Source organism: Marmota flaviventris, chromosome 10 (assembly GCF_047511675.1).
Source record: "Marmota flaviventris isolate mMarFla1 chromosome 10, mMarFla1.hap1, whole genome shotgun sequence".
Classification (NCBI taxonomy): Eukaryota; Metazoa; Chordata; class Mammalia; order Rodentia; family Sciuridae; genus Marmota; species Marmota flaviventris.
Genome location: NC_092507.1, coordinates 4,215,589 through 4,243,284, shown reverse-complemented (window position 1 = coordinate 4,243,284; position 27,696 = coordinate 4,215,589). Strand labels below are relative to the sequence as shown.

The 27,696-nt window shown below is 41.9% G+C and overlaps 1 protein-coding gene across 11 annotated transcripts in view; it reads right to left on the bottom strand.

The window, feature by feature from the left end:
- Positions 1 to 27,696, bottom strand: part of Camta1 (calmodulin binding transcription activator 1) — a 764,822-nt gene that overhangs the window by 661,110 nt on the left and 76,016 nt on the right. For 3 of the 11 annotated variants that reach the window (XR_011708728.1, XR_003584460.2, XR_003584462.2), the window contains 2 exons: positions 20,194 to 20,282; positions 16,337 to 19,100 (listed from right to left, as the gene is read on the bottom strand). The exons of 1 other annotated variant lie outside the window; for it this stretch is intronic. The gene's annotated coding sequence lies outside the window, so the exon portion shown is untranslated. Of the gene's footprint in view, positions 1 to 16,336; positions 19,101 to 20,193; positions 20,317 to 27,373; positions 27,565 to 27,696 lie in introns of those variants that run through there. 7 more of the 11 variants (XR_003584464.2, XR_003584465.2, XR_011708730.1 and 4 more) reach the window with 6 other exon arrangements.

Genomic DNA, 27,696 nt, shown 5'->3' with positions numbered 1-27,696 from the left:
GAACTGCAGCACATCTGTGAGCAGAGGGGAAGGAGCACATAGTGGGGACTCAGGACTGAGTGAGTGTTCAGGAATCATCTTCAGATGGTGCTGAGAGGAAACACCACATCAAGAACCATGAGGTCTAAATTAAGCTGGGGCCAGGGCCTCCTTTCCAACCCCTTGTCCACATCATTGCTCCTCAATCACCCACTCCTTTGATCCATATGCTGAATTCCAGCCATATTAGCATCTAGAAGGGGTTTCCCTTAAGACTAACAAAAACAGCCAAGTCCTTGCAACACTGAGTTCTACAAATGGTGAACTGATAATAAGGGCAGGTTCTAATGGACCCAGAGTAGAGATGGCTTACTTACCCTTTCCTTGTTCTGAAGGTCTGGGCCATGACAATCAAAAAGTTGAGCTCTCCTCTTGCCTCAGCAGAACGGGGTCAATGCCAATAAGACATACCACACAGTCTTGGGTTACATCCAAAGTACATAACAATGACCATATTAAATGGTTAAAGGAATTTAGGATTCAGTAAAATATCTGTAAGAGTGTTAAAGAGGGATGGGGATGTAGCTCAGTGGTAGAGCAGCTGCCTGTATGTGGGAGGCCCTGGGTTCCATCCCCAGCAGCACACACACACAGCTTTTAAGATATTTTTATTTAAGTATAACTAAAACACATCAAAATGTACAGATCTTAATCTGGGCAATAGTTTTAACAAGTGTATGCATTACCATCCAAAATGGGATTCAGTGCATTTCCACCACACCATAGAAACTGCCTTGCTTCTCTCAACTCACCTCCGTATCTCAAGAAACCAGTTAGTCACCATGGATTGGTTTCATCTGTTCCTGGATTCTACCTAAATGCACTCACACAATATGTACTTCTTTGAGCTCCATCCATATGGTTGTATTTGTCATTCATTCTTTTTATTAACTTTTCAGTTGTTGGACATTGGGCTGTTCCCAGTTTGGGGCTTCATATACACATTCTAATAAGTCATTTTGTGAACATATATTTTCATTTCTCTATGGTAAATTAAAAGTAGGATTGCTGGATCATAGCGTAGATTACGTTTAATTATAGGGGGGAAATGGACAACAGTCCTCCAAAGAGGCTGCACCACTCAACATCCACCGGTGCCCATGAGGGCTACGCTGCGCCAAGGTCTAGTTGATGTTCAATGCTGGTAGTCTTGCTCATCTCAGACTTTCTAACAGAGTGCACCTCACTGTGGTTTCAATCTGCAGTTCCCTGACAAGTGAAGATGTGGAGCACCTCCCCACCTTCCATGTCATCTATGGAATCTTCTTTTGAGTCACCTGTTCAAACTGCTTAGATCCACACATTCAAAAATTCATACATTTGTGTACCCACTACCACAACCAAGATACAGAACATTTCCACCAACCCCAAAAAGTTCCTTGTGCCCTTTGTTGGTTAACTCATCCTCACCCCAGGCCCTGGCAACCACCAACCCATTTTCTTTCCATCTTGGTTTGGCCTTTTGAAGAATGTCATATGTATGGAAGCAGACACTTTTCAGTGTTTTCTGATTTCTTTTCACTGTGCATGGAGTGTTCGAGATACACCCATGCTGTACTGGTTCGTTCCTTTCTACTGCTGAGTAGTATCCCAATGCAGGTGCTTTTTCATTCACCAGTTGAATGACATCTGGGTTGTTTGCAGCTCCTGGAGATCATGAGCCGAGCCACTGTAAACATTCACATACAAATTTTTGTATGCACTTATTCAGCTGGGTAATACCTAGAAAGTGGGACTGCAGGGTCATGTTAGAAGTACAGATTTAATAGACTGTTTTTCAAATGCAGTTTATAAGAAACTGTCAGTCTTCATTTCAAAGTGGCTGCACCACTCTGCATTCCTACAAGCAAGATGCAAGTTTCATTTGCTCCACAGGTTCACCAGTACTCAGTATTTTTTTTTTTAATATCTTTGTTTATTTATTTTTATGTGGTGCTTAGGATCGAACCCAGTCCCTCACATGTACGAGGCAAGTGCTCTGCCATTGAGCCACAACCCCAGCCCCGGCAGTCAGCATTAACAGCATTTCCCATTTTTTGTTTTGGCTGGAAGACATTCTAGTAAATATGTACTTCACTGTGGTTTGAGTTTCATTTCTCTGATGACTAATGATATTGAACATCTTTCATGTGCTTAGTTGCCATCTGTATATCTTAAAATGTCTATTTAAATCTGCCTGTTTTTAAATTGGGTTTTACATATTATTGAGTTTTAAGAGTTCTTCCTATATTTCTGGATATAAGAATTTGTATGTGTGTATATGTGTGTGTGTCTGTGTGTTTGTGTGTACATATGCTTTGCAAAGGTTCCTTCCAGTCTGTGGCTTGTCTTTTCACTATCGTTAACACTTCTTTTTTTTGTTTGTTTTTGTTTTTTTGTAGCTGCAGATGGACAAAATGCTTTTATTTATTTTTATGTGGTGCTGAGGATTGAACCCTGTGCCTCACACGTGCTAGGCAAGTGCTCCACCACTGAGCCACAATCCCAGGCCCGTAACACTTTCTTCTAAAGAATAAATCATTAAATTTTATGAAGTCTGACATCCATCTTTTCTCTTAAGGATGGCGCTTTTGGTGCCATATCTAAGAAATCATTTCCTAACCTAAGGTCATAAAAACTTTCTCCTGTGGGTTTCTCCCCCCGCCCCCAGCCAGAAGTTTCATGATTTTAGAATTTAAACTTAGGTCTATAATCTACTTTGAGTTAGTTGAGTTAGTTTCTGTATACAGTATAAGGTACCTTTTTTTTTTTTTGCATTTGGATATCCTGTTGTTCCATTACAATTTATTGAAAAGACTATCCTTTCTTTTGAATGGCCTCTGTACCTTTGTCAAAAATCAATTGGCCATCTATCTATGTGTGGGTCTATTTCTGGACTCCTCTATTCTGTCACATTGATCCACCTATATGTCTATCCCTGTGCAAAACCACACTGTCTTGATTACTGTAGCTTGATAGGAAGTCTTGAAATCAAGCAGTGCAATCTTTTAGCTTTGTTCTTTATCAGAATTGATTTTTCCCCCTAGGTCCTCTGCATTTCCTTATGAACTTTACAATCAGCTTGTCTAAATTTTGACTAGGATGGCACTAAATTCACAAACCAATTTAGGGAAAACAGGCATCTTGACAATATTTAGTCTTCTAATACATACATCCTCCACTTCTATAGATCTCAAGCTTCTCTTAGTGAAAGACCTACCTTTGTATAGGTCTTTACATAGTATTTTCTTAGTTTTTATTTAAGGTATTTAATGTTTTTTAAGCTATAGCAAATGATACTGATTTGTAAGTTGCATCTTCCGATTGTTGATTGATGACATACAGGAATACAACTGATTTATCTTATATCCTTGCTGAATTCACTTATTCTCATAGATGGTTTAAATAGTTTTCATAATCATGATTTTTACAAATAAAGGTTAAATTCTGAGTTGGATACATTTAACTGTCAAAAGGTAGGTGCTTTTCAATGATTAGAAAGTGTCCAAGAGTCCAAAAAAAAAAACCTTGGAGAAAATTCACCCTAACTGTATAAGCTAAAATAGCAAGATTTTGACCTCAAGAGTTTTATTTCCGGGCTAGGGTTGTGGCTCAGTGGTGGAGCGCTCGCCTGGCATGCATGAGACACTGGGTTCGATCCTCAGCACCACATAAATGTAAAATAAAGATATTGTGTCCACCTAAAACTAAAAAAATAAAAATAAAAATAAAAAGTGTTTTATTTCTCTTCCTGTTGGATTAGCACTCTTACAACAGATGAAGAGAGGCATTTCACTGATGGCAAAAGAACACCATCAACAAGGAGCCTGGTGGTCATCATCACCTGCTAACACCCCACTTCTTTTTCCCAAGCAGCGGCAGCTGCAAGCAAGGCGACCACCCGCACATCTGGAAGGGAAAATGCGGGTGTCACAGCCCCTCCCCACCCTCTCTTCTCAGGTACACACTAGCTTGTGGTACTGTGCGCTCTCTCCACACTGTGAAGGAACTTTGGATTTCAAAGAGCTCTTAACTGTCTTTTAAAGAGCTCCAGGGAGTGGGCTATTAATAGCATTTTCCCACCAGCAGAGGACCGTGAAAGGTCTCCATTATTGGCAACCAGCCCTCCAACATGGACAAACACACAGTAGTATTTGAAATGTAAAACCAAAGACCTTTGTTTAACAGGGAGGCAACACCAAATTCACCAAGCTTTTGGCTCAATTACTTAAGTTCACAAACAAGACATATTATCAGATGAAAGACCAGAGTTTAAAATGTATTTCTGCCACCGTTTGCTTTCCATCCTCCAATGTTATATGACTTGACTAAGGTCCTCACTCACATTCTGTGGTATCAACTGTTAGGACTCGTTGGAAGTTAATTACTGCCTCCGTCACAGAAGTCAAATAATTATTTATCATGCTATTGTTTTTGCCCAGTGGCTTCAGACACAACTTCTTTATTATGAGGCCGTGAAACTATATCAGTGTGTACATGTCTTATATATATAATTTTTTAACACAGAAATAATTCTTAAGCATTCCACTGCCATTCTATCAAATATGAGGCAAGTGATTGTTGAGTTCCCAATTATGTTCAACCTTAAATCACACTGTTTGGTCTGATTGTAGATCCAATCCTACAGGGAGCTGTGCAAAGGCATATATTTGGCAAGCTTTCAAACCACAGCAACAAAACATGTGCTGAGGAAAATGATTCAAAACATTGCGAAAGCAGCCATTTATTCTAGAAAGGCTGTTCACGTGAGACAATAAGCTGCTTCCCAGAAGAGGTGCCATCCATCAGGAAACACCATCACCCAGCACACACTGGCTGGAGTCTGCCTCTCAGCCACCACAGGGCTGAGATGACTGTTTATCATCCACAGTGCATCAAGATGGATAAGCAGGCTGGGCACACCTCCACGATGGTGCAGAGCCATCAGGGGCTGCAAACCTTCCCCATTCTGGAGAAGTGCCCAAACCTGGGTACCTGCATGATTTCCCCCAAAGATCCACATGTCATGGACATGAGGGCACTCAAAGGTGATGAAAGACAGGGGCATCCTGGTGCTGTGTCTAGTGTTTGAAATGTAAAAACCACTTCTACATTAAAAAAAAAAAAATACTTCAGCCAGGCATGGTGGTACATGCCTGTAATCCCAGTGGCTTGGGAGGCTAAGGCAAGAGGATCATGAGTTCAAAGCCAGCCTCAGCAAAATCGAGACACTAAGCAACTCATAGAGACCCTGTCTCTAAATAAAATATAAAACAGGGCTTGGGATGGGATGTAGCTCAATGGTTGAGCACCTCAGAGTTCAATCCCTGGTACACCCTCCCTCCCAAAAAAAGATAAAAAAAATAAAACCAAACAAAACCAACCATGGATCCACATCAACCAGGGGCCTGTTTAGAGGTCTGGACATGATGAGAGACTCGGAGTCCTTTCAGTAATCAGGCCTGCTAGACCAGCTGGCTCAGCCAGTTGGACACAAAGGAAACTCCTCTGAGAGAAGGCTCAGGGAAAACCCTTTCCAGAACATCCCCTGGAAACCATTTGCACCATCCTGATGGGTCATATCCACTGTCCCTCACCGCATCATGAACTTAAATCTGTCGGCCTGGAAGACAGAATTTATTACCTTCTCCTTCCATCACTAAACCTGAGGAATAGGCAGCAGATGTATCTTGTTAAGTTGTATGTAATAATTAATTTCCCCTAAATTGGGAGACGTTAAACTTTTAACAACTGTTGAAGCTCCTCAACCAACTTTAAGAAACATTTAATTGGCAAACCACGGTACCAAAACAAGGAATGTGAAACTGGAGATCAACACTGAACCATTGGAATCCCAACTGTCCCGAGGTAACAAATTCAGATTCATGGAGTTTTTCAGATATGACTAAATGAAGCATTTGTAAGAGTGAGAAAAATTATAAACTATTCGTTAGCCAGAAACTTCTGCAAATAGCCACAGAAAGATAAGACAGAAAAAGAAAACCAAGCTGTTTGTGGGCAGGAAATTATTTTAGCTCTTTTACACTTAGGAAAAGAGAAATAATCAATATTAAGTGGGTACTTTTCCCTTACTAACAGTCAAGGACAGTTAAATGCAACCACTATGTCCACGTAGACATGCCAGTCTCACCTCTTTAGGTTTGACTAGGGGGCTCAGAGTGTGATGATTCCTAAACATTTACATCACAACTACATAAATGGAATGTGTGTCAAACACAATGTCAAATGTACTGTATACACTAATTTCTAATAATGCAGTTGGGAAGGTCACTGCCCTTTGAATAACTCACCAGGATTGCTGGCTGCCAGCAGCCAGTATGTACACTTAGAACATTCACCTGACCAGTCCACTATGTTAACTCCAAATGTAATCAACTGAGGGTCAAATCAGAAAATCGATGCAACCTGGTGGTGTGAGTAGGTGGTTTTCAAAGTGTCAGCTGTAAGAGTGGCTTCAAGTACTGGCAGGCTCAGTCAGCCCGCACTAAATAGGACATCAATGACTGGCAAGTAATTCCAGCTCTTCTCCCCACCCCCAGCTGACCTTAAAAACAGTAGCTTACCATCATAGGAAGGCAACCTGCTGAGGTCGCCCATTTCTTGTATACTAGACCCTTTTCCAGTCCCATCTATCCTCCTCCACTTCACACCTGGTGATCCTGAAAGGACCTGGAGCTTTTGACTCAGCCGGTGTGTACCCAGTTTGTTCCCTTCAACTCCAGTCTGATTTCCTGTGGCAGGTATGGGACCAGGAGTTGTGAAGATACCTGCACCTGGGTGGCATTATGCTCCAAACACAAGGGGGTAATTCTCTCAAACCTCATCTAATGAACTGATGCTCAATCAAAAGCAACTCTAATCCTATCACTCCAGAGTAGGATTTTAGGTCCCAGTTCTAAAAAAGGGTCCATTTCACTATAAATTAACTTAGTCACTGTTTTCACTGTACAACCCAACCACTGTAATAATGCCCTGCTAAAGACAACAGTGAGAATGGAAAGTCACACAAGGGAGCTTTTGCTTAGCAGACAGGTCTCCTGAGTTCTACAACCCAGTCCCCAACTAGCACATTCAAGACTAAAGTCAATGCCTCAGCAGACAGTTGGGAGTGGCATAAAATGTACGAGATTCAGTGAGCTGGAAATGTGATTCTTTTCTTCCCTAAGGAATATGAACACAAAGGGTTCAACTAACTACTTCTGAGCACCTTCACAACTTGCTAGGTATCGGCAGCCTTCCATATCCCTCCTAAAACATGGATGTCCCAGAGAAAACCAAGGAAGCTAAAAGCTGATCACCAAAGTTTATGTTTCTGCAAATATCTGTACCTTTTTAAAATTTTCTTGATGAATTATAATTATGCACATTAATGGAATTTGTTGTTAGAATTCACAAATGCATACATAATTTGGTCAATTTCATTACCTATAACCTCCCTCCCACTTCTCTACTCTACTGGTCTCCTTTCTAATTTTCATGAAATACTATTTTTTTAAAATATTTATTTTTAGTTGTACACAATACCTTTATTTTTTTTTTATTTATTTTTATGCGGTGCTGAGGATCGAACCCAGGGCCTCACACGTACTAGGTGAGTGTGCTACCGCTGAGCTACAACCCCAGCCCAAATCCTCTCTTTTTTGTTACCTGACCCCAGAATGACCACTGAACTCGGGAAGCATCTCTGTCGTGCTCACAGGAAAGATGCCACAGGAAGTCACAGAAAACGCCATCTGGCTTCTCAAGCTGAGTGTGAGTTCAAATTCAGTCTTTGGCAAAGCAAGACAGTGGTCTCCGTACCCCGGCCCCACTCCCTCCAGCAGGGAGGCAAGCACCCAGTGAGCTCCTGCTGTGGATAAGAACCTGGGTACAGAACCTTCCATCTCAGCTGAGGTGCAGCAAGAACCACTTGCCCAACTTCTTGGGACTCTGTTTAAGCACAGACACTGACTGAGACCCCAATTTCAACTCTCAAAGCTTAAAAGGCAAGATTTAGAACAGTGTTTCCCAAACAATTCCCAAAACATTTACAAAGACTCCAGAACCACCCTTCCCAGAAATGACTCCACCAGGTGAGTGCCCTCTAGCTTCGCCTTCCAGGTCCCTCCTCCGCACTCATCTGATCCCAGCTGCTGGAGCGCAGCTGAGGACAGACAAGGTCCCTGCCCTGAGAGAGTTGGTGGTGTGGGGAGGAGACACAGAAAGACGATTTCCAACAGTTACAAATGCTATGAAGAAAACATGCAGCATGAGAGCAGGCGGGCACTATATGAGACCGAGTCCTCAGGGAAGGTCTGTCTGAGGAGATGGCGTGTGAGGTCAGCCTGAGTGGCACTAAGGAGCCAGCACACATAGGTGCAGAGGGGAAGGGAGAGCATTCCTGGTAGAGGAAACTAACCACAGCAGAAACATGCTTGATGTGTCTCAATGTGGTACGGGAAGGATCAGCGTGCCGAGAAGAAAGCGGCAAATGGTGGGAAGTGAGTGATGAGCAAGCCGCTGGACTCCAAAGGGATAGAAAGTCCCCACAGGGTTGAAGCAAGCTAGACCTAATCCTGTTTACGTTTTTAAGAGAGATCCCACCCCAGAAGGGAAGCAAAACTGGAGGTAGGCATCGACATAGGGAACAGATGGGGCAGATGTCTAGGCGAAGAACACAAGAGCAGCTGGGAGGAGGTGGCACTGGTGGAAATGTGGAAGGTCAGATGCTGTGGAAAGAGAACAAAAAAAACTTACATATGGATTCAAAGCCTGAGAAGGGTAGAAGGCAGAATCAAGGATACTCCAGAGGATACTCAGGATGAGCTTGTGAAGACAACCCTACTCTTCGTTTTCATTTTCACAAATATCCTCCCATGCTCTTCTCACCAACACTGACCCTCAGTCCTCACCAGACGCCTTCCAACATTGGCAGAGAACACTTGCACCCAGTCCAAAACAGCAAGGCAGATTTAAGAGTCAATACTTAAGACTCATGTATCAAAATGAAAGGCTGGTAAGTTCTGGCCCACACACCAGCTCAGAGCTATCAGAAGCCACCGTGCTGCTCACCTCTCCTCCCTGATACCACCCCTCCAACTGTAAAGCCTGTTTCCTGCCTTTGCAAAGACCCTCCATCCAAAGCAGCGGCTCACAGAACAGTTCCGGCTTCCTTTTACCAAGGTTTTTAAAACAGCTACATTTTCTACCCTGAGTTTGTCACCATTTAAAATGTTGTGCTAGTTAGCAGTAATTATGCAAATGCAAGCAGCCATTTCTATTTTTAAAAGGGAACCCCATTTAGCATTCTTATATCCTGAAATGTTTAAAATAGCTAGTCCAGTGATGTTTTCACTCTATTCAAACTGTTTGTGTGGATTTAAATACAGGTTCAGCAGAAACCAAAGCAAGTCAAACATTTACTTTCTATTAAACATCTAAATCAGAAGATTAAAAAACTATTTTACATTTAACAGAAAAAAGCTGTCAAATCAGCACAGAGGCAGCTTCACCGTATTTACTGCCAAGCAGGGCTGTTGTGTGAGAGGTAATCAATTTAGGAAGGGAGGGATGGATTTCTTTAAACTCTTCAAAAAAGGGAAAAATACATTTGAACAAATCTTTTAATTATAGTATCTTCCAAAGAACCTACAAAGCCTTTATTATTTCCAAACCTAATGCTTTTTAAAGGCAGCTTTTGCCCCTTAATTCCACATGAAATATTCAGCACAGCATAATTAAATTTTATTCCGTGCTATTTTTACTGGGTTCACAGAAATAGAGGGTGGCAGCATCTTTAAAACAAACTTCCCAGTAACTTTGCTTTCACAGTAAATGGCTGATTCTCAAAACTGAACTTAAAACACAAAACCTACTCCAAAGGCCTGTTCCAGTGCAAGGCAGCCAGGTGGTTTTAGAATGTCATAACCAGCCTTCAAATCAACAACTGTGCACTTCTCCATTTACTTAATTGCACTCATCACAAAGCACCTAAAGCGCCGATCTCCACTTTCTACATTTACATACTGGATCCCATGTCATTCTTCAGTGTCAATCTCTCTGGTGGTTAAAGGAAAGGAAAAAAAATATAAGACGGAAAGTGCCCATCCATGGCTAAAAGAAAAATTTAAATATATATCTGTATAACTGGCTCGACTATGCATGCAGGGAATGTGCTTGATGCTTTCCGTCATTTATATAAATTATACAACCGAAATCTTAAACCTATTTTCCCGTCAAGAGTCTGTAAACTACAGCCTGGTGCAGTGGTGCACACCTGTAATCCCAGCAATTTGGGAGGCTGAGACAGTAGGATTTCAAGTTCAAGGCCAGCCTCAGCTACTTAGCAAGGCCTTAAAGAAGTTAGTGAGACCCTGTCTTAAAGAGCAGGGCATGTAACTCAGTAGTAATGCACCCCTGGATTCAATCACCAGTACCAAAAAAATAAAAGACGCTGTAAGCTACAAATTAATCCAAAGCACCCCTCTCTCAGGTTTAGCACCACAGATTACAGGAGCCCAGGGCTAAAGGAAAGGAAAGTGTTGAGTCTCTCCAGTGACCCATAGCAAAGAAAGCCAAGAACTGCAGCCTGTCACTTTCTTGGTCCCATGTGTGTCCCCCTGGTGCAATGCAAGCCTACTGTAATGAACAACTGCCCCAAAATGCACACAAGAAGCTAAAATCTTCACTACGAATTCTGAAAATGTCCCCACAGGGAACACTTCTATGAGTGGCTGCCCTCTCATTCCAGCCTGACTGCCCCACTTGTTCCCTAAGGACCCAAAGCAACACACCTGAGGGCAAACCAACCAACTGCAAAGAGTTATCAGGTGACACCTAAAGCTGCCTGGCTGCTGCGCCACAATTCAAAGATGCCTGGCTAAAACAGGCAGATATCTGGATCCCTCCACAGCCTACCAGAAAAAAAGATAGATACAGCCTCTTCAGGCTCTTTAATGAGGCTTTAGGACTTCAGAAGATTAAAACGTATCTTTATTCACAGATTTGACTTTGGCTTAGATTTGTTCTAAGTTACTGATTAAAAACAGAACAAAACAAAAAACCCACCCACCAAGCAGTGAACAAGGCCTGAGACCTGCTGCCACTACAGTCACCAGCACAGGGGCCGCTCTGAGCTGAGATGCCTAACCAAAAACAAAACAAAGACTAAGGCACACGACAACAAAATTTCTGTACCATAGAAAGAGGTACCACAATTCATATAAAAGCACGGACACCTCCATCATATTTGCAAAAAAAAAAAAAAACTTAAAAGACTCATTCCCATTTTCTGAGCAGATCTCAAGGTTTCAGTAAGATGTTCTGCTAGCTTCTCAAGAATTTGGCCCATTTATCACTTTTTCAAATGACATCATCTTCTCATTCAAACATTTCAGTAGCTCTTGTAAAAAATATGTCACACACGTCTGTGCTGTCAAGGTTTATCTCCAGCACAATATGTAACCCAAAGGTCACAGACAAGATGCAGCCTCCCGGAAGAGACTACAGTCATCCCAGACCCTGTGGCAATGTTGCCACAGTGCAGAGCTTGAGACGAACCAACAGTAGCCAACCCACGGTGTTATGGTTTAGATACGAGGTGTCCCCCAAAAGTTCATGTGTGAGCGGGGTATGGTGGCACATAATCCCAGAAGCTCAGAAGGCTAAGACAGAAGGATGACAAGTTCAAAGCCAGCCTCAGCAACTTAGGGAGACACTAAGCAACTTAGTGGGACCCTATCTTAATAAAACATAAAAAGGGCTGGGGATGTGGCTCAGTGATTAAGCACCCCAGGGTTCAATAATCCCTGGTACAAAAAAAAAAAAAAAAAAGCACATGTGAGACAATGCAAGAAAGTTCAGAGGTAAAACAATTGGGTTATGAGAGCCTTAATCTAAGCAGTGCATTAATCCACTGACATGGATCAAACAGACAGTGACTATACATAGGCAGATGTGGTGTGCCTTTGGGGTTTAAATAGTGGAACTATTTCCTTGTTGCCATATCCTGAGCTACTTTCTTCTGACACACCCTTCCGCCATGATGGTCACCTCACCTGGAACCCAGAGCTACAGAGTTGGCCATCTATGGACTGAGACCTCCAAAACCATGAGCCCTAAATAAACTTTCTCTTCTCTATGTTGTTCTTATCAGGTCTTTTGGTCACAGCCACACACACACACACACACACACACACACACACAAAAAGTGAATATAAAACACAGGTTTCCTCTGAAGTTCTGCACAGAACAATTAGATTCTGTTAACTCAGGACCAACAATGCTGATTTCAGTAAAGTCCTAAAAAAAAAAAAATGGAAATTGTCTACGAGGTATTAAAGCATTACTATACATATTAATTAATAGCTTAAGTAATATCACTAAAATTGAGTTTAGTGAACTAAGTGTGGACCAACAACCTTCCCAACACTCCACAGTTGCAGGAGTGCTGTGGGGAGGCATGGGCTGAACATGCTCAGGCTGTGTTTGGAGAATGACTCACTTAACTTGCTGTGTGGCCCCGATCAGGTCACCCCTTGGCCTCCCTTACTTCACCTGCATTCATGAAAAGGGACTGAGCTCTCCCTGTCTATCCTCCCAGGACTGTCAAGAAACCTTGTCAAGAAGTTGTGACATTTTCTTAGGTTGCTAAAACATGTAAAATATTGAGTGTCTCAAGTATTTTTTTTCATTTAATAATGCTAATTACAGATTATTTATGCATTAAAACTAGCTAATGGACTTTTAATTGGGAGGTAAGTTTCCCATTTCTAAAGATAATTCTGTTGTTTATTCATTTTTGAAGATCCATGTGCTTTTGCCTTCACCTCGCAGCTATGTGACAAGTAGCTATGAGACTGCAAAAATGCCCAGCTGAAATACTGATGGAAACTGATTACCCATCTTTCCTTAGGTTGCACAGCTCATTAACTGCACAGAAGGGGAAATACTTAGGCATTAAGATCCTGGAAAATCACACAAGACTGTCCTAATGTCAAATGGTCACAGACACAAGCAAGGTAAAAGGAAGCAAACACCACATCAACAGTGGACACCAAGGATTCAAAGCAAACAGCTCAGTCTCAGCAAGGTGTTAGCTGGCACTTGAACCAGATGTGACCCAACTTCACAGAGATCTCAGAGAAAACTATCAGGAAAACTCAACAGGATAAAAGTGGGGCCTGCAGGAGAAATGAGGCAAGGATGTATGAACACTCCATACTGTCTCTGTAACTTTGCTGTAAAATGAAGTTGATCCAAAATAAAGTTTGTTTGTTTTAAATGACCTTTTAAGTTTAAAAAGGGCAGAGTACCTGCCTTTAAAGAAGAGAAGGAAAATGGGGCTGGGTTGTAGCTCAGTGGTAGAGCGCTCGCCTCCCATGCGTGAAGCACTGGGTTTGATCCGCAGCACCATTAAAAAAAAAAAAAAAAGATATTGTGTCTATCTACAACTAAAAAAATATTTAAAAAAGAGAGAGAGAAGGAAACATCCTCAGCAGCAGTTGGCAAAGGTCCACAAAGAGTTCTTAAACACACAGCATCTCACCTCACCCTCACGGGTGTCTCTTCACATCGATTTGAAACACAGGTTAAAAGTCACCCCTATTTCACAGCTAAAGAGACCCACACAAGACACGGTAACTGCCCCAGGGCCCCACAACTTCTCAGTGGTGGAGGGAGGATTCAGTTCCTGGCCTGCATGACCTCTGTCAAAGGCCTCTGTGGGAAAGATGGGCCCCAGGAAGGCCAAAATGGTAAGTGAGTACCACCAAAGACCAGTTCTCCAATGGGCTCATCTCAAGCTGTGTCCTAGTCACCCCAAGGCCATCAGAAAGGCTCCCTCCTTAATCCAGGAAGTGACATGGTCTCCCTTTTAAAAGGGAGATAAGAGATGCATCTAAAAATGGATGCTCTGGTTCTGGGAAATCTGAATGCTGGCATGTACCTTTTTACAGCAAAACCACCCAAAAACCCCCTCACCTGGATTTCTATTCACAACCTACACTGCTAACATCGCTGGGTTGCTAGCAAGTCAACCCCAGGACCAGAGTTTAGCAGAGTAAGAAACTGATAAGCACCAAACACAAAAAAAAGATATGATGACAGGCAGGCATCAACTAACTACCAGGGGACTTTCAAACTCCACCCAAAGGAAAAACTACCAGAAAGAACTAACAAAAAAGCAGTCTAATTTAGAAGAGCTATCTGAAGGTTCTTGGGTCACAGTCCCTCTGTGCTTGATGTCCTCTGTATGCCACCAGAGGGCACTAACTCATGGAATCGCTCTTTAAAAGCTTATGTCACATACTTTAAACGGCAGGAATGCTCAATGAAAACTAGACTTCAAACCTATGAAGTGTTTTGTATGCAACTTTGACAGTGGCTTTAAAGAGTCACTGGTCATAAATTTTTATTTAATTCCACAAAACTTAAAGGTACACACATGCAGCTGCAGGATATATGAAAAACATAAGTTAATCAAAACTTCAGATTAATCAGAACAACTCTTGAGAATGAAACCGAAAGTGGAGCAGCAGCTGCTGTAGCTCTTGCCACAGAAGCATCATCTGCACAGCCTGCCCCAGCATGTTTTACATGTGTGTGCACGCTCACACACACACAAAAAAAAAAATACGAGGAAGAGTTTTTGCTATGAGCTTTGCTTCAAGAAGCTGCACTTGCTTCGATTAGAAGTGGACACTCGCCCATACCCAACCACAGTACAGTTTATTAAGCACAGTTAAAACATGCTTTCATCTCCTGTACTAGAATCCATCTAAGAATAAACAGCAAATTTTATGAGTGATCATTACATACTAGGTTCCTGTTCCAAGCACATTAACTTACTTAATAACGCATCCCTGAGAAGGTTTAAAATTCTGTCTTAGTTTGGAAAGTTCAGCCTTGCACTTCTTGAATGCAATCGAGAATTCTTTTTTGCATTTGTATCCTCTGCTGATGATTAATTTGTCCACAAAACTATAAATACAGACTTGTGTGTTCTGCCTCATTAACCATTTCTTGTGATTACATCTTCACCCCAGAATTCACACTCCTTACACTTCCTTGGGAGGGTAGGATTATATAATCAAAATAACTCAACATTTAAGTCTAATGAAAATGCGTCACGCTCCAAGAGGGTTTTCTTTTCTCTTTTGCTTTGTAGTACATAAAAATCTGGCCTTTGCTTTTCACACTTTATTTAATGAAACTGAATCATATTTACTGATTTGATCAGAAATATTGGTCAATTCTCTGCATGAAAAAAAATTCCAGCATAAATTGAACCTTGGTCCTTGCTTTAGTTGATTCCTTCACAGTGTATAACAACCCAAGTTTACGCTGAAATAAACAAAATCTGACAGATAAAATATGCTCAATCTGAAAAGAAGTGTTAGTTCTTTAAACAATTTACCACAAGTTAGTGCTACAAATAAACTCACCTTGAGATAACAGCCTACATCACAGAATACTGTCTCCTTGGTTTTTGTTCTTTGTTTTAAAAAATAATAATAAAGAAAACTTCTCAAAAATTTACAAGAACAGTATCAGTTTCTGGCCTATGTCAATACACAAGGAGTAAAGAGGACGAGACTAGGGCATCCGTGAAGGCCATCTGGAACAAAAGCACTTATGTTAGTATCATCTTAACACAGCCACACTCTCCAACACAAATTCTGAGAAATGCAATACTGGTGATTCCTGTCATCATGGGACGGGGACATCACCACTTGTACTTACATGAACTGAGATGACAATGACGTTGCGATGCCATGTGATCTTATGGGACCACCGTCGTGCACACAGTCCACTGACAACCAGACATCGTCATGTGGCACATGACTGGCATCACCTCAAGTTCCCTGTGTATCTTTGTTAATGCCCACTTGATCTAGAAAATATTTTGATTTACCTTGTTTATTTGATGCCAACATTTATTAATTATTAAATATTAAGAAAATCATTCAGTATTTGTCTATTTTCTGCTTCCCTGATCCCCTTCCTCAATTGTTTCTTCCAACTCTCCCTGGTGTCAATGTTACAATATTCCAGAGAGCTGACTCCTGTTTCCACCCATCTATACCTTCGATCCAGGAGGCATGGATACCATAACACACAGGTTGTAATTCTTAAGTCCTCATACACTCTGGGTTTTCTGTTCTACCCTGAACTAGGTCAACAGTTATTTCAATCACAACAAAATTTTTACACTTGATCCCAATTTTTCACTGCTTTATGACTTTAAAAGGCATGTCATATATAAACAGCAAGTAAAAGGGAAAGATTGAGAAAGGACACAAGGCTAGTGACCCACTAGTTCATTCAATAGCGTTTATTGAAACTCTACTGTGCCAGGCACTGTCCTATGCACTGGGACATGGAACAAGACAGAGACCCTGCTCTCATGGAGCTTCCATTCTTGTGGGAGACAAACAGTAATCAACATAAAGAGATTCCAGGGGAGTGAAGTGCCAGTAAGAAATGGAAGCCTGCTGAGGGACTGCGGGCAGAGTAGCATCAGGGACGGGCACGAAAAACCCCAGGACCAGGAGGCACACAGGTGGAGACCTGCTCTCCAGAGATAAATGAGGCCATGGGCTCCTTCACAATCACTCTGGATGAGGCAAGAGGAGGTCACTTTGATCTATTTCATTTTTAGTAACATTCGGTTCAAATGAATTTGAGGTTTTGAGTACAATTAATTCACTAATAGAACTGTCTTGAGGCCAGATATGGAGCTGGCAGGATGGTAAAGCTCTCCCTACGAATTTTGCCAGCTTCACCCCAATGTGTCAGACCTCACGGCTCCAGCTCTGTGGATCCCTCTTCTTGCTGTGCCCATGAACAAGTGTGTGGTGAGAGCCTGAAATAAACAGGTGTAAAATGGGTCAAGGCCGCCGCTTCTATTTCTGTTTTTAACTGAAGAAAATTTGCCCCATTTCTAGAGGCAGAGAGAGGAGAAATCTGAATAAAGGCAAACTACAGCATAGATTAAGCACATATAGTTGGTATGTGTATGCATGAACATGTACATATATATACATCTACCCCACACATGCTGTGTATACATGGAGCAACAATACCTCAAAATTGGGCTTTGTACAGTCTTTAGGCAATCACTACAGCATAACTTTTACTGAGTTGTAGATTTTGTCTTCAAGAACCTATAAAACTTTTTTAAAGGATCAAATTAAAAATTAGAGGTTCAAAGATGATCAAGGTCCAGATTCAATTAACGCTCATTTTAGAAGGATTTTATTTTTCAGCTTACTATGCATATTCAGCAAACTACTTCAGTTTTTGTTTTGTTTTTTTTCTAATATAGCATCCCAGGAGAGTCATTATGTATATCGGCTCTCTAATTCAGATTAGCATGTCTAAGTACATATTGATATAACAGAACACCATGCTCTGAGAGGCCCCCAGCTAGAGACTATTTGTGAAGCACAGCACTAGGAAGGTGGACTTCAATTCCCAGCACTTGCTACTGTACTTTCTAGACCAGTTTCATGGGTTAGAAAAACACAGCATTCCAAAGGGATACTGGAGGGTGCGTGAGTAAAAGGACTAATGTTCCTAAGTAAGGTAAGGTCCTAACAGACTACAGGTGAATTCCACAGTGGCCTTGAAACTATCAAAACTACTGATGCAGAAGGAAGTCTCAAGATATCTGTTCGTTTACCTTCCTTAGGGACTACTGCAGGGACAGAGTCAAGTGAGTGACTTCAGTTTAAACAGGGAATACTGTGCATATGAGTCTCATAAGGCAAGTTGGACAATATGAGGAAGAGGGGCTGGATGCTCATTTCTTTCCCCAATTTGGAACTGAATTCCAACCAAACCTCAAACTAACTGAATATAAGCATGACTGTTTAATTCCAGCGGATCAAGGTAAATAAAAAAGGCCTATCACTTTCAGGCATGTGCCCAGTGCTCAGAGGCCAGCCACCTTCACAAGCCTGCAATAAGGTACTTTTTAAAAAGGTCATGTTGTGAAAAGAAAAGAGTTGTGGGTTTCTTACAATGCAAAGTCCTCATTCCATTTGTGATCTATTTTCCCAAGATTTATTTCACTTAATCATTAGTTACTTAAGATATCACAATGACAAATTGAAGATCTCAAGGTGATCAAATGTAAATTACTTTTTTTCTTTTTGCATAAAATGTGACCATCTCTGGAATCAGACAGCAGCTTCTGACTTGTTTTCCATTGCTCTCTGCACATTTGCTCTCTGCTACCAAAATTTTAAGACCTGTATAAACAAAAACAGTATTTATTCTTCTCTTTCTCCAAAACAGGAATCAAGTTTACCTTTTTGACTTGAAGGTACATTACCCCACCATCACTCCCCCACCCATCCACCCGAATTCATTCACTCACAACCATGTGCAGATGCTGGGCTGGGTTCTAGGGAAACAGAAATCTAAGGGAGGCCCAGCACCTGCTCCCAAAGAGCTCCCGATTTAGTAGATTAAAGACACCAATAAAGAGATCATGACATTTTCATGGCGACAGTCCTCACAGGGGATATGGGAAGGAGAAGAATGAACCAAAGGATGGACTATGCAGAATGGAGCCCAAGAAAGGGTGCATGAAGAAGTGGCATCTGGGCTGGCCCCTAAAGGCTGTCCACCAGAATAAACGGAAGTAGGGAGGAAGGGCTGGGCCAGAGAAGGAAACTGAAAGCACAGCAGACAGAACATGCAGTACCCTGAGGTCTAGGAGAGAGAAGAGGCAGGTGAGAGGCTGTGGGTGGGGGCACTTTGAGGTAGGCTGGGAAGGGCTACAGAGTTTGACAGTTCCCTGTTTCCACCTACTTCTCCACCCAGAGGTAGAAGCTGCAGCTTAATGAAGACTTTACTAGTAGACACAAATCCAGATAACAAAACAAACAAAACTGCCAGGGTGGCATGCGATGCACTTCCTGAGGCCCAAGGACCAGGAGGGGCAGGTGCCTGCCTACTGCAGATCCAACATACCTCGGGGTGAAGGGACACTGGTTGCGATGGATAAAGTTTCAGCAGTGAACTTTTTAAAGAGTCAGTAAATCACACTTTGGATTTATTGAGCATTCTGGTGTCTGGAGTGTAAATTCAAACAATGAACAAATGTCAGAACACTTATTCTTCCAGTCCTCTAGACAAACCAACCTTCACTTTCAAATAAACTATAATTTTGTATACACCAATTAAGTAACTGCACTAACAATGCTTTTTTAAAAAGTGAATGCTCTGGGTTCTCTTTCACAATGTGTGATATAATTTACACATGACACCATAGCTCTTCTTTTGCTGGGATATATTCCAGTCCATTTGTCATAAAGATTTATGTGTGAAAGGGTGACTTTGTAAGCAAAATACCACTTAGTGAGGAAAACCTCAAAACAAATTGCAAAGAAACCATTAATGTTCTTTTAATTTCTTGCTTAATTTCCAGTTCTTGATATTCACACACTTCCCCATCAGATGGAAAACATTTTAATTAGAAAACTCACATAAGGAGAAAGCTTTCCTCGTTACTAAGTGGCGTTTCCTGGGCTTGCTCTCAGGGAACACTACAGTGCAGAGAGGAGGCACCACACCCAGAGGGAAGACAGTTCTGACCCAGCAGACTCTCACCCTGCTCTGAGATTACCAAAGCCTAGGTGCTTGGGACCACTTGGATCCCTCATTCCCTGACACTGGCGCCTACAAAATGAACAACTGCTCCTTCAACACACATAGCATCTGAGAACAGGGGGCACATAAACACAGATTCAAAATGGGTTCTTCTTCCTAAATATCTGAGCTGGGAGGATTTTTGTTGTTGCTGCTGTTAATCCTAATACTACAGGAAACAAACTGAAAGGAATCTAAGGTACATCTGAATTTGATAAAGGTACAGAACTGGAATATCCATTCACCTTTTCCATTGGGATTCAGACGAGCAGCTTGTGTTAACTTTAAATATGAAAAGTAGTGATAGCAACTGAGCTGTGGAAGTGTTCCTGTCTACCCTTTCAAAACATTTTCCTTTTTCCTGGCCTATAAGGCCAAAAACAGCTTCCTGACATCATCCATTTTTATTGATCTTTAAAGACTCATTGTGGATCAAAGCCAATATTTACACACACACACACACACACACACACAAATAGATATGCATGTATATATAAAATATATTACCACATGTACCCTATCAAAAGGAGCAGAGAGGGTAGCCAGGCTGCATGCTGCTGTCCTCGTATCATGTGGACTGCCTTGAAACTCCTAAATGTCGGCTTCTGCAGGGATTCAAGCGTGTTTAAGATTGTTGAGCTAAGTATTACAAACAGAATTTGAGGGATTTGAGGATTATGCCAAAATAAAGATCAGCATCTAAAGATTTATGTCAAAATAAAAGACAAAAATCTAACGGATATTTTTTTCTTGAGGAAAAAAAAAATGGGCTGGAATGAGTTCTTCACATGGGTAACATCTTCATTAGTGGCTCAAAGAAATGCCTTCTGAATGAGAGTGAACCCTGACTGGAAGCTGCTATTTTGAAAAGATCCTCTCAATATTATGGCCCATGTTTCTGATATTTTATTGTGAGTCTGAAAGCATGCCCCATACCCATGATTTCTGGACTTAAGACGAGGCAAGAGCAGTCCCTCATAGTCCCACAGATGCTGAGACTCACTTGATGGGTGGCAGATTAAAGCACTCAGCCTCCTAACCCCTGCAGCCCCACTCTGTAAGGAATCCCAAGTGGCTTAGATCCATCCATGAACCTTGGCTTCTCTGTTCCTTAAACCCACCCTCCAATAACCTTGGACTGTACTTCCTCCACAGTGATTCCCAAGACCTATGCTCTGCAATATGGCAGCCATGAGCCACTTGTGACCTCTGAGCACCTGAAATGTGCCCAGTCTAAAGTAAGGTGTGCTAGAAATATAAAATACACACCAATTGCAAAGACTTACAAAAAAATTGATACATTGCAATAATTTGTACACAGTTCACATGTTCACATATTTGAGATGTAACCGGTTAAATATAATGAAATATTAAAATTTATCGTGTTTCTTTCTCCTTACTTTTTAAAAATACAGCTATTGGAACATGGAAAGTTAAACATGGCTCCCCTGACATTGCTTTTGAACAATACTGCCTTAGATCTAGATGTAACCACAACTGCACCCTCCACGATGACAATTTCAAGCACACGACTCTTGACCACCCCAAATCCAACAACTCCTTGAATCTGCTGACCCCCACAACCTCCTGCTGTCCCTCATCTCCTCCCTGCATCCTGCTCCTTGCCTGGCATCAATTACACAATCCACTGTCATATGGACTCTCCACTGTCATATGGACTCTCCTACTCAGTTCCCTCACACCCTTTCCTCCACTGACCTCAACTAGCAAAATCCTAATCTCAGGTTAAATCCCACTCTTGCCCCTTCCTGGCCTGCAATCAGGCTTTAGGAGACAGTCTCCTACACACCAGCTCTACTGCCTGTCCTCCCATTTTCATTAACCCAGCTGGTTTCAGGTTCCTGTCTCACCACGTCACTCAGGCACCTCTTATCAGAGTGACTTCCACACTGCCAAATTCATGGTGAATCTTTAGTTGGCATCTTGCTTGACCTTGAGCAGCATGCGACACAGAGAACCATACTGTGCTTCCAGGACACCCCAATCTGCTCAAGTGCGCTCTCTGGCTGCTCCCTCTCATTGTCTGCTTCCTTACCCTTAATGCTGGGCACCCCAGGGTTCCAGGTTTGGACTTGCCCTCCAAGTGTGCTCCCTACAGGATTTCCACCCTCCCACAGCTTGGAAGCCTTCCTGCAATATGTGAAAACACTCCAATACTTACTTTGAGCCTCAGCCTCTCCTCAGAGTTGGACTCACAAGTGACTGACACCCAACACCTCCACTTGGCACCATAAAGCCAACATATCCAAAATACAACTCTGGCCTCTTGCTCACCCTCCTCCCCAACCTGTCACTCCCATAGTCTTCCCAACCCCCAAAAGGGCAAGTGCACTCTCCAGTAACTCAGTGCCGCACTCACACATCACCCAGAATCTTCCCATGTGAACAAAGTACATCTGCTTTTGCTGTGAAACAGGTCCTGCATCTGTTCACTTCTTACTGCCTGTTCAGACCACCATTCACTTCTGCCATGTCTACTCTGGTCTCCTCTGTTTCCACTCCATCCCCCCAAGACAGGGAACAGTAACTTTTTCTGAAAAGGGCCAGAGGCAGGCCATGTGGTCTGTTAAAAGGACTCAGTTCAGCTAAGGCTGCTCAAAGGCAGCTTTGGACATACACAAAGTAACAAGGGCGGCTCAATTCCAATAACACTAAAATGAAAATGGACACAAAAATTTGAGTTTCACATACTTTTCCTGGGACACCAAATATTATTATTCATTTTTTCCCAACCATTCACAAATGTACACAGCACTCTTAGCTTGTTGGCTACACCGAAGCGGGCAGCAATCTGGCCAGCGGGCAGTTGTCTGTGGACCGTGCCCTAGACTCTGCCCTACATTCAGAGTGATCCTTTTTTTTTTTTTTTTTTTCAGAGTAGAAATTAGAAGTTTATTAAAGGACAGCAGAAAAGACTTCTCCCGGAGGAAGAAGGGGACCCAAGAGGTGGAATCCCCAGAGTGATCCTTTTTATCATGTTTTTTTCTGCTCAAAAATTCTTGGACCATTTCCCCTCTCTTCAGTAAAATCAAAGGCCTTACCCTGACCTGCAAGGCCCCCAGGGATGCTGCTCCTGGCTGCTCCCCTCCCCACCCTCCTAGAGACAGGGACAGTTCCCACCTGGCTTCCTGGCTTCTCTTCCACCTTTGACAAAGCTACATCAACCTTGGGGCCTTTGCTTTTTCTGTTCCCTTGACTTGGAATACCCTCCCTCTGGATGGATAGCTATGTGGCTCATGATGTGGCCTTCCTTCACCCCCCATTATGAGGGAATCCACTTAAGTCATGATGCTAACGAACACTTACACCCAGGCATCCAGGAGCCCTCCAAATGGCTTCCCTTGCGGCTTTTATTGATATTATTATTATTATTATTATTATTATTATTATTATTATCATCATCAATAAACACATATTATTGATAATGAGTGTGCTCTTCATCACATTCATTAACAATAATATGTGTTTATTATTTAGAAATTAGCACATCAGGCAGTGTTTATTAATAGAGAGTCAAGCAGCCTGGAATGTGAAAGCACAGAGCCCACTGGGTGGGGCAGAGGCCAGTCCACATCTCTGTAGTGTCTCCCTAGGCTGCAAAAGGGGCAGAACAGCACTCACCTCCACAGAGTGCTCTGAGGAGGACACAGAGTTAACCAACATGACTGGTTCATACAAATTCTCAATTACTGTTACTCTTTTTTTGTTTATTGCCCTTTCCCCTAACCAGAAAATAAACTTTTCGAGGGGAATGGCATAATTTTGCTTACTGCTGCCCTTTACCAGGAATTCAATAACTATTTAAAGAACAAATAAATAAGTTGGGTGTGGCTGGACATGCCTGTAATCCGAGACAGGATGATGGCCAGTTAAGAGGCCAGCATAGGCAACTCATTGAAACTGTTTTTAAAAAAAATTTTTTTTAAAGGGCTGGGTGTTATCTTTAGCACCATGATCCAAATTAAGCAAGTAATGAACCCAGTCCAGGTGCCTAACAACAGATAAATGGATCAAGAAAATGTGACGTATAGGGGTCTGGGGTTGTGGCTCAGTGGTAGACCACTTGCCTAGCATGTGTGAGGGACTGGGTTCAATTCTGAGCACCATATATAAATAAATAGATAAAATAAAGGTCCATCAACAATTTTAAATGTAGTGTATATGCGCAATGGAATGTTACTCAGCCATAAAGAAGAACGAAATTATGTCATTTACTTACAAATGGATGGAACTGGAGAACATTATGCTACGTGAAATAAGACAGACTCAAAAAATCAAGATTCAATGTTTTCTCTCATATGCAGAAATTAGGGAGAAATGAGAAATTTAAAAACAAGAGGGGGGTGGGGGAAGTGGGCGATATAAAAACAGAACAGTAAAGAAAGGGGAATAAAGGGGGCAAAAGTAGGGATGGGAAAGGAGAGGAACAGCAAAAAAAAAAAAAAAGATCAAATATGTTATGTGCATTATAAATACATCACAAAAATTCCACTCTACTTTTATGTATATCTATAATGCACCAATTAAAAAAAAACAATAAATTAATGGAAGAAAGACCAACAGAGTAGAGGAAGGAAATCAAGGGGAAGGAGGAGAGGAGGGTTAGGGGAAAATACTAGGGATTGAAATGGAGCAAATTATGTTATATGCATGTGTGAATATGTCAAAAATGAACCCCACTATTATGAATAACTAGAATGTATTAATAAAACAACATTTAAAATTAAAAATTTTAAAAAAAATGAAAAAGGGCTTGGGACATATCTCAGTGGCAGAGCACTTGCCTAGCTGTGTGAGGCCCTGAGTTCAATCCCCAGTACCGCCATTAAAAAAAAAAAAAAGAAAGAAATATTTGGTGGTAAGTCACTCTGGAGTGGGCAGAACACTCTACTCCCATCATCACACAACTAGAAAGGGCAAAAATATATGCATTTCATCACATAATCATTGCAGATTTTATGCCTTTTATTTCTTTTTCTTTTTTGGCAAAAAGTTGAGCGTGACCATTATTTAAAGCTTTAAAAGAGAAAAAAAAAATACTGTGCCAGTATTACTTAAAACTCGTTTATTACTAAACTGTCACTGGTTCAAGATTAGGATATGCATGGAGTATTAGTGAATCTGCATGAATGCAGTGGTGACGATTATGTGGTAAAATACAGATTTTCCAGGGCTATGGATGTAGCTCTGTAGCACAGTATTTGCCCAACATGGTAAAGGCCTGGGTTCAATCCCCAGCATGGGGTGGGGGTGCACATTTTTTCTAAACCCACTACAGAAAGAAAAGTAAGTCCAGGTGGGTTTGTTGGTGCTTCTCCTCTCTGTGGAAGTCTGATTCCTACACAGCAAAGCGGCATAACTACTGCTCTCTATGCAGCAAGAGTTTAACTTCATAGGAAACCTCCTACAATCTAAAATTGTGTTGTCTACTCCAAAGTTACATGTTCAGGTCTTGAACCACATTAGAAAAGAAACAAACTTTGTAATTGGTCAGGTTCAAATTCCATATGTAAAATACCAACTTAATACTCAGTAATACATTTCTGCATAGATCCTATGGTATTTTCTGGATACAATAACAAAAGACTATTTAATCAAAGCAGCTTACAATGAACTGACCTCTTTTAAAACCAAAAAACATCCTTCCCTGAGACAGAAGGTGGTAGACACATTTCCAGCTACCCATGAGACACAGGCTCCACTCAAAGCACATGCACATCTCATGGTTCTGGCCCATCTCCTTGTGCCTATGCACACACATTTCAGCTAGGACAGATGGACCTTGATTTATAGATGGTATTAAGGTAAGTTAAAACACTTCTAGGTTCTATCACTTGATGACTGGTCTGTGATGTGAAAGTTCCAGTGTACTTCCCAGTGTACTGTGGACTCTATCACACAAAAACTGCACCTCCTATGAAAGCAGCACTGTTCAGCAAAGCAGAAACCATGCTCCTAATCTCTACACTAAAATGTTCCATTGTGCAATAAGAAATCAACATCTTCAGTACTGGTTCTACCTAACAAAATAAACTGGGATGCTGGTGGTAGAAACACACCTACATCAACCAGCATGCAATTCTGTTATAGAACTGCCTCTTGCATGGAAGGCCTGAAAACCATGCAGCTGACTGCATTAAAAATTACAAGGAAAGGTTATGAAACTTCGGGTAAAGAAGAGGGTAAAATCCAAGAGGTCAAGGTGAGCTGCCCACTTCCCTGCACTGCTCTGGCTCCTGCCAACAGGGATGCAATAGAATAAATGGCTGGGGTTCACTGGAAGGGCCTAAAAAGTGATAAGATCTGAGATAAGTCCTTTTCTGTTAGTTAGCCCCTGCAGTTGTTTTATTTCTTAAATTCTGCGCCTGATTAGCCAATAAGGTCACTGTGACATAGAAGAGAACCAGCATGAGGCAAACAGGCACAACTCAATTCTGCATTGCTATACAGTGGCAAAACCTGAAAAATCGGGATTATGGTGCTTTAATTTAATACTGTATTTAGCGGATGATCCTAAATAATACTTTGTCAGCTTTTGTGATCTAGCACAAAACCACATGCCTTGTGATGCACCAGCTGGGCTGTGGCAATGCCCTTGATGAGGCTTGAAAGCTTCAGTTGGGACATAACTTTGATGTATTGTCTTTCCATATCAAACTACAATGATTATCCCTGGATCAGGCATCACACAGAGTAGTACCAAAATAGATCATGGCTAGTTAATAAAACTACCATGCCCCACCACGAAAGCAGCTTCTCGGCTTTGCTTGTTTGCAAGATCGAAAAGCCACGGCTGTTTGGTTTACAGGATATGAGGATAAGAACCATCTGCCTGGTCTGGTGTCTCTTTAATTAAAACTTTAATTACAGATATATCTCTGCACAGATATGTGGAGTCTATCAGCTCCTATTCTTAATTACCTGTGCTAATGAGAAATGAAAAGAGAGTTAATGTTTGCTGAGTGTCTATTATGTACAAGAACTTGTGCCAGGCATGTAAGGTGAACTAGAGCTGGTAAAAGGAAACCCAGAGCCAAACCCTGACCAAGAGCTTCAACGCTCCAGACCAATCCTCCTCTCACCATCACAAAAAGTTACAGATCATATAGTTTCTCCTTTGGAAAAATGCAGAAATAAGAAAAAGGATCAGCACCAAAGAGAAAAAAGGACTGGAGGTCAAACCCGTTGTGTTTTGTTTGTTTGTTTTTGTTTTGGGTACAGGGGACTGAACCCAGGGCATTTAAACACAGCACCACATCCCTAGCCCTCTTTACATTTTAAGAAAGGGACTCACTTAGGTGCTCAGGGTCTCCCTAAGTTGCTGAGGCTGGCTTTAAACTTGCAATCTTCCTGCCTCAGCCTTCTGGGCCACTGGGCTTAGAGGTACACAAAACCACACCAAGCTGACCATCCAAGTTTTGTGGTAGGTATGTGTGATGTTCATCACAGGCACATTTCTGAACCCACTTATAAATGTGTGTGGAAAACAGGAAATCTAGTCTAAACACTCAGATTGTCACACGGTACCACAGTAACCACGGCCACAGTTTCCAGGGGAAACAATAACCACAACTAACACAAACGAGCTTTTTCAATGGTTTCCCGCCTAGGCAGAAACTCCCTTTCTGGTTAGGGCAGATTTTCACTGAAGAATGACAAAAACACCTTTCCATACCTTTACCGCGCGTTTCTCAGCCTCCGAAAAGCCTCGAAGGGCTAAAGGCCATCAGAAGGAACTCCTAAGGCAGCCAGCTGGCGCCTGGGCCAACCTGCTGGGGTGCAGGGCCGCACACACAGCCTCCCGACTTCCACGCTGGGGAGGCCTGCCACTCCCCTCAGAATCGCCCCACCCTTAGGTCACCTCTCCTGTGAAAGGGGGAAGCAGAAGGAGGATTACTGTGACTACTTCTCCAACATTTCTGGAGGCAAACAGTCAGCTGCAGACCTCTAGGCTGTCATATTGTTTGCTCTGCTCTCTGTCCCAACACACAATGCTAC